Source organism: Eleutherodactylus coqui, chromosome 2 (assembly GCF_035609145.1).
Source record: "Eleutherodactylus coqui strain aEleCoq1 chromosome 2, aEleCoq1.hap1, whole genome shotgun sequence".
Classification (NCBI taxonomy): Eukaryota; Metazoa; Chordata; class Amphibia; order Anura; family Eleutherodactylidae; genus Eleutherodactylus; species Eleutherodactylus coqui.
Window position 1 is genome coordinate 273742499 of NC_089838.1, and position 13457 is coordinate 273755955.

Here is a 13457-nt window from a genome sequence, read left to right on the forward strand (position 1 = left end):
TTTGTAGGTTGCAGCGATACATTTTGCTTGTAGAACACATCACAATCACATGCTCGAGTCTCTTGGAGCAGCACCCCGCTCACCCGTGTAAATGCACCCTAACGAAGTCATGACTGTCAGCGCACACGCCTGTGTGAAGTTAGCCTATTGGGCTGTGAATCACAGCCTCATATTGCGCTTGCTAATGTGATTTCCCTGCAGATGTGGGGTGGTTTTATATCCAAACCACCTTATCAGTTTTCTGACAGCTGCGGCAGAGGATTGCGGAGTGTCTCCTATTGTTTTCACCTAGTATGTGATGCTGCCACCGGCCCCACTGAAAGCAATGGGCAATGTAAGGACACGCTCAAAGATGGGGCATACCGCGATTTTGTTTGTGTATGACCCCATTCAAAAGACGTTTTGTGTGGTTCCTGATGAACTGCTGCAGCGGCAGAGAAACACGTCGAAGGTTATGAACCTTATTTTGAGCTAAAAAGTATCAAATTAGAATCAGAATTATGAATGAATCTATTCTTCCAATAATTGCATCTGAATCAAAACCACAAACCAATTTGTCCTTCGTGCTGGCATCACATGCACAAGTCAGGTGTGAACATACCTGATTAATATCAGTTGGGGTTGATATCCCCAAAAATAGGCACTGCCATAGAAGGGAGCACTCGATGCTTCCTGGTTCCTACTGACTACCACCTGTCACTGCTGCAGCCAATCACTGGACACTTCTATAGCCAGTGATTGGCTGCAGCAGTCACATGTCCCGGTCAGCAGCAACCAGGATGGACAGAGTGGCTGGGAAGCAATTTTAAGTAGTGGGAAAACCCTTTTAAGTAAATATAACGGCATCTTGTATCCTGCTTTACCACATCCTGCCCATAAACTGGTCGGCCATAAAACTCATTTCTCTTAACTGTGATAGGAGCTAAGGGTAAGAATTTCTTGCATGAGGTCAGTTTATGAATCTGTGGTTTCAATTCAGCACTCCACAGCATTCCGTTCTTATTGTATGACAGATTAGCATTCTCCATCATATACCGTATTATGGAGGCATTATTACCTATAAGTATTACTTCTAGGTAATAATACGGTGCCTCATGGAGGCATCACATGGCATACCTACAGTCTACATTATATGACCTAAGTCACTTAACCCCTTGAGCGGCGGGTTTCCTACCTCCCTGTCGTGCCCACCAGGGCAGGTTTTTTTAAATGGTCTAATCATTGAATTTCAACTAATTTTCCAGTCACGTTCCAAGAGCCATAACTTTTTCATTTTTCCATTGACATGGCCATATAAGGGCTTGTTTTTTGCGGGACAAGTTGTACTTTTTGATGGCATCATTTTTGGGTATATATAATGTATTGCATAACTCTTGTAAATACATTTGTAGGAAGATTGGGGGGAAAAAGAAATTCTGCCATTTGTTTTTTGGATTTCATTTTTACGGCGTTCAGCGTGCAGAATAAATAATGTGATATCATTATTCTCTGAGTCGCACGATCCCGGCGATACCGAGTTTATAAAGTTTTTAGGTTTCGCTATTTTTGTACATTTTAAGCATTTTTTTTTAAAGGTTTGCTTTTGTGTCGCCACATTCCAAGAGCCGTAGTAATGTTATTTTCCCCAGTCGTCTCCACGACAGCACCAATTGAGATTGCCTCCTCCTGATAGGACAGGAACACACAGAGGTTGAAAGCTCCCCCCCCCCCCCCCCCTTCCCCACTTTCCTCAGTGTCTTCCTGTCCTGCCAGGAGGCAGGATCTCTGAGAGGAGCTGGTGGAGAAGCCAGCCAGGATTACTTACAGGCGGATCGGAGGGCAGTGGGTCAGCCTGTCCTCCCTTCCAAGCCAGACGACTCCCGGGACGCCACATGGGGTGGTAACCCCCGGGCCAGGTTCCTCCCGCGGCGGCCCATGGGGGGGTACAAAGCGGGAGCCTTAGTCCCCCTCGTCCTCCCTGCAGAAGAGCGTGGTGCTCCAGGAAGCCCTTCGACGGCGGGGGGCGGGGCGCCGCGTCACGTGTCCAACGCGATGATGTCATCGCGTCTGCATCAGGAGTGGAGGGAGCGGGGCTTAGCGCAGGAGCGCGAAAATTTAAAAAAAAATAGGAACCTGAGAGAAGCCAGAACAAACCACTACAGGTCGCAGGGTGTCTGCAGCACCGGTATAGTAATGAGTGCTCCAGCCCCAGAGACAGCTGAAACCTCAGCCTCAGCGGCCGTAAGTAGCCAGTGCGGCAAAAAATACAATGCAAATATCCAGTGTATTGTGTATGGAAAAATTGCATATTTACCCGCAAAAATGCTTCATTTGTCAGGGGGATAAAAGACATCCCCCCCCCACCCCCCCCAGAACAAAACTCAGAAAATGAGCGGAATGCGGGATAAGACTGTCAGCTACGTACCAGAGGCCTCTATGCAAGGCATGCGTAGCTAGGCTAGTCAGAAAGGAATCGGGGGGGATTCATGGAGGACGTTAGGAAGCATGTGAAAGAAGAGGTTAGATCAGCCCTAACGTCACAGCTGGCACTGCCAGCGAAACGCCAGAAAAGGGCGTATGTTCCTGACGAGCCTTCCGACTGCGAGAGTTCTATCGGGTCGGAGCAAGAGGAACAGGCGGCCGAGGAGTCCTCAGATGAGGAGGACTACAAAAGATACTTATTCCATCAGGACGACTTAACGGAATTGATTAAGTCAGTCAGAGCTACACTAAAAATGGAAGAGCCCAGAGAACCACGTACCTTACAAGATGAGATATTCGGGGGACTAGGGGAGAGGCGCAAGCATACCTTCCCTGTTCATAAGAATATCACCAAAATAATCCAGAAAGAGTGGAGGAAACCAGACGCAAGCTCCTTCTCCACTAGAGGGGTAAAAAGAAGGTACCCATTCGAGGAGGAAGTTTGCGCAAGCTGGGAGGAGGTACCTAAGGTAGACGCCCCAGTGGCCAAAGTAGCCAGGAAAACAACCCTGCCCTTTGAGGACGCCGCACAGTTAAAAGATCCCATGGATCGCAAAGCTGAGGGCCTTCTAAAGAAATCATGGGAGGCAGCGGTAAACATACTTAGGCCAGGGATCGCAGCCACTTGTGTGGCGTGGACTCTGGGGGTATGGCTAGAACAGCTACAGCTACACCTAACCAATAAGACGCCGAGGGAACAGATCCTAAATTCCCTTCCGATCCTGCGTATGGCAACAAATTTCCTAGCGGACGCCGCGGCCGAAACTGTCAAACTCTCGGCGAAAGCTACAGCCCAGTCTAACTCAGCCAGAAGAGTGTTATGGCTGAAATTGTGGTCAGGCGACCTAGCCTCAAAAAATAAGCTATGCGCCCTCCCGCTCTACGGCCAGTTTTATGTTCGGACCGGACCTTGACAAGATTCTAGAGAAGGCGGCCGACAAAAAGAAGGGATTCTCGGAAGAAAAGCCACAGAGAGGGAAGACCTTCTTCCGGGCCTCAGTGCAACAGCCAGAGGCCTACCGAGGCAAGGGCAAGACAGGCTGCTGGAGTTACCCCAAGGGGGGCAGAGGAAGGAACATCCTCTTTAACCCCCACCAAGGGGAGCCAAAGCAGAGACCCTGACGCTACCCCCGTAGGGGCAAGGCTGGGGGGCTTTGTGGATCAAGGGGCCGCGATTTCCGAAGGCCCATGGATCCCAAAGATCTTATAGCAGGGATACCGGATAGAGCTGGTGTCCCTCCCCAGAAGAAAATTCATTATCACGGGAGGCTCCAAACAACAGTTACACCTACTAAAGCAAAGCGTTGGGGACCTGCAACAACTAAATGCAATATCCCCCGTACCGCAAAACGATGAAACCCAGGGCCATTATTCCAGGCTCTTCCTAGTAAGGAAACCCTGTGGGAAACAGCGGATGATAGTGAACCTGAAACCTCTGAACACCTGCATCAGATACAGAAAATTCAAGATGGAGTCCATCTCCTCAACGATAAAGTTGATTCCCAAAGGAGCCTACATGGCATCCATCGATTTAAAGGATGCTTATTTCCATGTACCGATCCACAAGGGGTCCCGGAAATACCTAAGGTTCGCAGTGGATATGGTCAAAGGAATAGAGCACCATCAATTCAGATGCCTGCCCTTCGGGATCTCCTCAGCACCCAGAATCTTCACCAAAATTATGGCAGACGTAGCCGCCTACCTGAGGAAGAAGTCGGTCTTAATAGTACCCTACCTGGACGATATCTTAATAATAGCAGAGTCCAGAGAACTCCTAACGAAACACCTGAGGATAGTGCTAGAACTTCTCCAATCCTTAGGATGGATCATAAACTGGGAAAAATCCAGCCTAGATCCCGACAAACAGAAAACGTTTCTGGGTATAACGCTCGACTCAGAATCGCAATGCTCCTGCCTACCCGAGGAGAAAATACGAAAAATCCGACGGCTAGTCAAAACCCTTTTACGGAGACGATTATGCACAATTCGGGAAGCCATGTCTCTCCTGGGAAGCTTGACGTCATGCATTCCAGGAGTGGCATGAGCCCAGGCTCACACCAGAGCCCTGCAAGCCTCAGTCCTATCCACATAGGACAAAAGGCAGTCCTCTCTAGGGACAACAATGCACATTCCAAGCGCGGTGCAAACATGCCTGCGTTGGTGGACATCCCCAGAGAACCTGCGGAGAGGGGTTCATTGGCTACAAAACCCAGCCACTCACATCACAACGGATGCAAGCGCCTGGGGATGGGGAGCGCATGTGGGGAACCAGTTCTTTCAGGGCCCATGGCCTTAAAGGACAAAAGAACAGTCCTCAAATTACAGGGAACTACAGGCCGTATGGCAGGTCCTACAGCAGTTAGGGAACTCGCTACGGGACCAGCATATAAAGATACTGTCAGACAATATCACCGCGGTCGCCCATATACGACACCAAGGGGGCACAAGATCTCCCGCTCTGCAAAACATTGCACAGAAAATTTTCCACTGGGCAGAGGGCCGGATCCTCTCGATCACGGCAACCCATTTGAAGGGGATGCTAAACCAAAAAGCGGGCTTTCTCAGCAGGAGGCAAATAGACCCAGGAGAATGGTCTCTCTCCCTGAAAGCATTCAGAATCCTGATCAACCAGTGGGGGACCCCACAATTGGACCTGTTCGCAACCAGGGAAAATACCAAAGTAAGCAATTTCTTCTCCCTCCGGCCAGGAGATCGTCCGACAGCAGTAGACGCCCTAGGCCAAGACTGGGGAGAGGGGCTGGTGTACGCCTTTCCTCCTATACCGTTGATCCCCAGAGTCTTACAGCATTTCAGAACCCAGGTATGCACACTAATCCTGGTGACCCCCTTCTGGCCCAAAAGAAGCTGGTTCGGTCTTGTAGCAACATTGAGCGTCCAGGACCCAGTCATCTTCCCTACCTGGACAGATCTATTGCAGGGGCCACTGAGCCATCCGAGCCTAGACAAGCTCCACTTAACAGCATGGCTCTTGATGAATCCTCACTAAAAGAGAAGGGATTCTCAGAGAGAGTAGTAGAAACGTTAATGTCCAGCAGAAAAAAGACTACCCACCTTATCTACCAGAAAGTTTGGAGAAGGTTTTCCTCATGGAGACAGGGAAGGGATCGCGGGGATTCTATCCCGGACATCCCTCTAATCTTAGAGTTCTTGCAGGAGGGCCTAGAGATGGGCCTCTCTCCAAGCACCCTGAAGGTCCAGGTCGCAGCCCTTAGCGCCATTTGTGACACAAAGTTCGCAGACAACAGATGGGTCAACAGGTTCCTAGCAGCAGCAACTAGATTACGGCCTAGGCTCATAAATCTTTTTCCAGACTGGAACCTTAATTGGGCCCTAAGGGCCATGACAACGGTACCATTCGAGCCGATTGAAGCACTACCCATAAAAATGCTTACTATCAAGACCATTTTCTTAGTAGCCATCACCTCCGCAAGACGGGTTAGCGAGCTGCAGGCCTTGTCCATTCGCCACCTGTTCCTGAAAATCTCGGACACCAAATTAGTATTTAAAACGGACCCGGCGTTTATGCCAAAAGTAGTATCACATTTTCATAGGTCCCAAGACCTAATAATCCCCTCATCTTTTAGTAAACCTAAAAACGAGGAAGAAAAACCCTAAGCTGCCTGGACTTTAGGAGAGCAGTCCTAGGCTACATAGAGGCGACAAGCCACTGGAGGCGGGACGACAACTTGTTCGTCCAGTTCAGTGGCCCAAATAAAGGGAACAAAGCAGCGAAAAGCTCCATAGCCAGGTGGATCCACCTAGCCATCATAGAGTCCTATAAGGCCCTCGGGAAGGAAATCCCTTTAGCTCTTAAAGCCCATTCTACAAGGGCAGTAGCATCCTCATGGGCCGAGCATAGCTCAGCTTCGGTCGAGCAGATATGCAAAGCCGCAGTCTGGAAGAAACCCCACACGTTCGTTAAACACTATAGGGTAAAAGTGCAGCAGGACGAGGACATGGCCTTCGGCCGCAAAGTCCTCTCGGCAGCAATCCCACCCTAGGGAAACTTTAGTTGGTACGTCTCAATTGGTGCTGTCGTGGAGACGACTGGGGAAAAAATGGATTATACCTACCTGATAATCAGGTTTCCAGGAGTCTCCACGACAGCACCCGTACCTCCCCCCCCCTAAATTGATAGAAAATAAACTATATAATATAATATAATATAAAAAAACATATATATAATATAATTTTATTAAAAAAAGCAAAAAAAAAAAGCCCCGGTTAAGGGAAAAAATTTAAGTTGAGCTCCTACCCTGGCAATTCGTTAGAATCCACTGAGGAAAGTGGGGAAGGGGGGGAGATTTTAACCTCTCAGTGTGCTCCTGTCCTACCAGGAGGAGGCAATCTCAATTGGTGCTGTCGTGGAGACTCCTGGAAACCTGATTATCAGGTAGGTATAATCCATTTTTTGCCATTACCAGCGCTCTAGGCGGCCGTGTTTTTTTGCGGGATGAACTCTAGTCTTCATTTATATTATTTTTTTTGAACATGTAAAATTTTGATCGCTTTTTATCCCTTTTTATCTAGCGGCAAGATTAACAAAATCTGTAATTCTGGCATGTTTTTTATTTTTCACTGCATTCTCTGAGTATAAATAATGTATTAAAGTAATTCTACAGGCCGGTACGATTATGCCAATACCAAATTGTAATAGTTATTTTTCTTTTTCATTACTTTTTCACACTTAAAAAAAAAAAAAGTAATAAAAGTTTAAATCACCCTCCTTTTGCCATATCGATAATAAAATCTAAATCCCAAAAGAAAAATACAAATTTGGTATCACCGTGTCAATAAATGTCCGATCTATCAAAGTAGTGCATTATTTACCCCACACAGTGAACGTAGTCCGAAAAAAAAAATAAAGAACGCCACAAATGCACTTTTTCAGTCACCCTGTTTCCAAGAAAAAATGCAATAAAAAGCGAACAAAAAGTCGTATGTATTCCGGATTGGTACCAACGTAAACTACAGGACATCCCGCAAAAAATGAGCCCTCAGTTAACTACGTCGACGGAAAAATAAAGTTATTGCGCGCAGAAGATGCAGCAGAAAATAATTTTTAAAAATTAAATGTCTTTGAAAAAAATACAAGTACTACAGCAAAAAAAAACAAAAACTATACAAGTTTGGTATAGTAGTAATCACACTGACCCATAGAATAAAGTTATGTCGTTCTTGTTGTAGTTTGTGCGCCGTAGAAACAAGACGCACTGAAAGATGGCGGAATGTCATTTTTTTTTTTCATTTTACTTCACTTAGAATTTTGTAAAAGGTTTTCAGTACATTATATGGTACTTTAAATAGCACCATTGATAAATACAACTCGTCCTGCAAAAAACAAGCCCTCATACAGCGACGTCGATGGGTAAATAAAGGAGTTACGATTTTTTAAACAGGGGGAGGAAAAAAAGTAATGGGGAAAAAAGAAAAAAAGGGGCCATGTCATTAAGGGGTTAAATAATGTACCAACTTCCTTCTCTGGGTCCTTACGATGCACGGATACCACATGTGTGATTTTATTTTACATTTTTTACAAAGTAAAGGGAGACGAGTGTTTTTATTTATTTTTTTTATAATTTCTTTCCTTTTTTTTTACTTTTTTAAAATTTTTGTTCCTTTAGGGGACTTCCACAGAGACCCATCAGGACCCCCTGATCACTTTCCGGGAGTCTGATAGTGACAGCCCTTTACATGCTGCAGTGACAGCCCTTTACATGCTGCAGTCACATAGACTGCAGCATGTAAAGGGTTAACACAGCAGAGATCAGAGGTTTTCTCTGATCTCTGCTGTAAGAACTGGTGCCTGGCTGTCCTCTGACAGCCAAGCACCAGCTCACCCTGCCACAGAGACAGTCTGCTTGCTTCTGACAAGCCGATGGTCTCTATGGCAACCTATAAACAAACCAGGAGACTTAGAAGCAGGAGATTGCCGGCCTATCGGCAATATCTTCTGCTTCTGTTGTTCAAAGCCCTTGCTTTGTTCTCTGTGGGACTGTGCAGGCAGAGCACAATGTCACAGCTTGTGGCATTGTGCTCCACAGCTCCCATAGTGATACATAGCCCGGAAATCTTCCGGGCTATATCACTATCGCCAGTGGAGCTCGTCCCGGAAGATTTCCGGGTGTGCCACTCAAGGGGTTAAATGGTAATGCTAAGCGGGTTAAGTCCAGTTTCAGAGCCTGGGTTCAGTATTTTGAGTTTTAATTCTTGTTTGTTTGGTATGAAAACATCTCGTCGTGAGATATTTTATCTAAAACATTTTAGCAAAAGATCGAACATGTTCTATCCATGGAACCAAGCAAATAAAAATGTACCCAGGGTCGGATGTATATATAGGGTGGGCAGATATAGAGGTCACACTTGGGCTCTGCTGCCTGAAGTGTCTCAAGGGCCCCACTGCCACATAAGACACTAGCGCTGTAAATGTAACGGAACTGATGGGTGGTGCGACCCCTTGGCTCATGGACATACAGTTGCCCCATCCTCACCCTGCATGGAACCATCGGTTGCAGGCTGGCCATCGGATCATTCGCGACGCTAGTAGGCTGCTTCTGACTCCATATTATGGTTTGCAAATATATTTTACTTGAATGAAAGTGGCACAGCCTCCTACAGGTCTCCTCTTTTTGGTGGCAGCAAAGTAGACTAGGGTTGGCACTTCTATGTAGCACTCAAGTTATACTTCTTCCTATGGTTTGTCACCTAACTCCTCCTCTACTGATTCTACACTAGGGCTGCCATAAATCTACATGAAACCTCTACTGCAGTTCAGCATGCCTCTAAATTCCTAACGTGGCAAATAAATCCAATGAATTCATAACATTTTGTACAAATCCAACAAGAAAAAAATGATTACACACTACCGGAATCCGTGTATACAGAGGTACTCTTCTATAGAGGCATGGCTTCTAGGGGACAATATCTACATACACAATGTCAGACGGAGCCTATATGGTAGTGCACAGACATTGTACAGCGCCATGCAAAGCAGATTTTGTGCCAGTATGAACCCTCAGGTCGGTCACATTCTACCTACTGACCAGGATATATATTTACCTTCACTAAGATTGCTAAAGTCAGTAGCAGTTAGTGGCTTTGGGTTTTCCATTGTGCAAAATTTGTGGTTTGAGATTGAGAAATTAGTTGCAGTCCGTGTATATATGGAAAATTGTGAAATTGCAATATACCATCTTGGTGTACAGCAGGAGGCTGAAAGGTGGCATACCATGTCCTGTGAGGCTCCATACGACAAAGATACCGCCTTGTCCTATCATTCTTTGTTGAGTGCTGTATACATATTTTGATATGAAACCATAGTCATGTAATGGTACAGTAGTGCCACTTTCACATCTATAGTCAATTGGGTCTGCCCAGCGCTGTTCGGTTCTGTCGAGAGACGGAACCTTTCGGCCGTGGGGATTCCCCCTTTCTGCTCCCAAAACAGAGCAGGAAAGCGGAATCCCCAGTGCAGGTGTGAAACCACCCTATTCTGCTTCATGGGAATTGAGGGCATGGGTGCAGCAGGGTGTGGAAGGGGAGTTTATTTTTGGCTATTTTATATCTTTGCAAGCTCTTTAAAAAGCTCCCAGGAATGACGACCTCATCTGACCTGTAAGGTATTGTGCGGGTTATGCAATCTGTACACAGCCAGTAAGTATACAGTAAGGAGACGCACTGTAGATCTGAAGCTCAGGAACTGGTTGATCTAGATAGTACTCTGCTGAGTAAACACTGCACCGCCCGTCTGCACATTGATGTTTTAGTTAAGGTTAAATATGCAATGATCCGTATGGAATATGATATTTACAGTACACGTTCTGGCTTGTTCCCATCAGCGGCAGAGTTCCGTTTAGAACCCCCGTCATTGATTTCCGCTAGAAAACATTACAAAATAACACAGCAAGCTGCGCTATTTCATCCTGGAAATTCTGGCAAAATGCCGGACTGCTTGCCAGAAATTGAACGAGACCGCATTATAGTCAATGGAGGTCTGTTCAGCGCCATTTGCAGCTGCCGAACACTGATATGAACGAGCCCTTACACAACTGCATCACAGAAGGGGAAATAAAAAATGAAAAACAATCACAGAAAATGGCCGTTACTTACTGAGTGAGGAGTGCATATAGATGCATCCTCCTCTCACCATGCAGGTAGCTGACTACCAAATGGAGGAGCGAATAACACCTGTGAGGGCACCGATAAGACAGCCACTCACACTGCCTCTTGTTAATGAGGGGGGTGGATGCTTGGTGTACACTCCCACACATAGTTTACACACAGTTATTAGGTCACCTCTCAGCCCTCTTTTTTTCTAAAGTGAATAACCCCAATTTTGATAAGCTTTCTGAGTATTGTAGTCCGCCCATTCCGTTTATTACTTTAGTGGCCCGCCTTTTAACCTGCTCAAGCATATGTCCTTCTTGAGTACAGGAGGCCAAAACTGTCCACAATATTCCATGTGTGGTCTGATCAGTGACTTGTAAAGAGGAAGAACAATGTTCTCGTCATGTGCCCCTAGACCTCTTCTGATGCACTCCATGATTCTATTTGCCTTGGCAGCAGCTGTCTGACACTGATTACTACAGTTAAGCTTACAGCTAACTAAACGTCCTTTTCCATGTCAGTGTTTCCCATTTAGTGTGTGATGGTGACATGTATTTTCACTGCCCATGTGCAGAACCTTACATTTATCAGTGTTAAACCCCATTTACAACTTTTTTGTCCTATACTCGAACCTATCCAGATCCATTTATAACCATATTGTCCTCTCGTGTTTATTACTTTACATACTTTTGTATTATCTGTAAATATTGATATTTTACTGTGCCATTTTTCTTCCAGGTAATTAATAAATATATTAAAAAGAATAGTAACAGTAACCCAATCAGAAGCCCCTATTTCCCAGGAGCTTCTCAACTTACACCCCTATTATTCTGTCAGGTCTGTTGGTTAATATTAAGTCCCTCTAGTTGGGTCCTGTACAAGCTGGGAAATGTAACTATCTTTAGTTATTGACAGAAACTTGTTAGCTTTATGAGATCCGCAGGTTTTAGCATCCCAGTCTATATCTGGATAGTTAACGTTTCCTATAATATTTTCTTCATTGTGATTTGCTGCGTCATCTGTTTGCCTCAGTAATACATTTTCAGTAGCTTCTGTTATATTTGGTGGTCTATAGAAAACCCTAAAGAGGATTTTATTCTTGTTTTTCCCTCCATGTATTTACACCCATAGACTCCACATATTCATGTTCCTCACATATATCTTCCTTTAATGTGGGCTTTAACCCCTTTCCGCTCCAGGACATCGGGGTATGAAGGGGTATGAATGAAGAGAGAACACAGCGCGACCTCTCTTCATACAGTGCGGGTGTCAGCTGTTTATTACAGCTGACACCTGCGAGCAATAGCTGCAATCGTCCGCACGGCCAATCATGGCTATTAACCCTTTAAATCCCCCGAACTATGTTTGGGAGTACTGTACGCCCCCCCCTCATGAGATCGCAGGGAGCCGTAGAGGTGTCATGGCAGCCGGGGTCCTTCTGGAAGGCCTCAGGGTGTCCTTAGCAGACTACCTATGAAGCCGTCCCCATGGGGGGGCTTGATAGACTACCTGTCAAATCACAGCATGACGTAATTCTATAGCATTACGTCATACTGCAGGAGCGATCAAAGCATTGCTAGATGTGGTCCCCCAGGGGGACTTAAACAAAAAGTAAAAATAAGATCAATAAAGTTTTATTAATAGTAAAAAAAAAGTTATAAAAGTTTAAATCACCCCCCTTTTGCCATATCTATTATCCCCTTAATGACGAGGACCTCCCCCCCCCCCTCTTTTCGTATGAAGTTGTATGAAGGCTTGTTCTTTGTGGGATGAGTTGTATTTTTTAATGGCGCCATTTACTGTTCCATATAATGCACTGAAAAATTCAAAGTGGAGTAAAATGAGAAAAAAAAACAAAGTTTCGCCATCTTTCAGTGCATCCTGTTTCTACGGTGCACAAAGTGCAGCAAAAATGATGATAACTTTATTCTATGGGTCAGTACGATTACTATGATATCAAAGTAAGGGCTTATTAAAATGAGCGTATATCGGCCGGTGTTTTCATGGCAGGCCAATATACGCTCCCTTCTAAGCAGACCCCCTCCTCCCTTCCCCTGACCATCTCTCTGCCTCTCTCCTCCCCTCAGAGCAGTTTGCAATGGGATTGGATGCGGGCGGAGCTAAGCTTAGCTCCGCCCCATGCCATTGCAAACCCGGAGTGGAGGAGAGAGGCAGAGAGCCGCTGAGGGCGAGGAAATGGGGATATTGCTCACATGGAAGCGTATATCGTCCAGCCGTGAAAATGCCGGCCGATATACGCTCGTGTAAACAAGCCCTTATATTGTTGTTTTTTTTTGCTACTTGTATTTTTTTCCTATTATTTTCTGCCTCCATCTTCTGCGCGCAATAACTTTTTATTTTTTTCGTTGACGTAGTTGTGTGAGGCCTCATTTTTTGTGGATTCACACGATCTTTTGATCACTTTCTATTGCATTTTTTTCTTGGAGACAGGGTGTTCTTTATTTTTTTTCTGACAACGTTCATCGTGCGGGCTAAATAATGCATTACTTTGATAGATCTGACTTTTACGGATGCAGCGATACTAAACATGTATTTTTGTTTTATTATTTAGATTATTTTTATTGTAAATATGGCAAAAGTTTTTTAAAAAACTTTTATTACCGATTGGAGTTGTTGCCGCCGGGTGCCACCTGTAATAAACAGCCTGCACCCGCAAAGTATGATTTGAGATAGCCACGCGATCTCTCTTCATACATACCTCTACCCCGTCCTATGGCGGGAAGGGGTTAATCTCAAATCACACATTTAAAGGTGTTGTACTGGTTTATCAAGTAATTCCCTATCCACAGGGTGGGGGATAACGTGTTGATTGATAAGGTCTCACCGCTGAAACCCCTGCTGATTTGGAG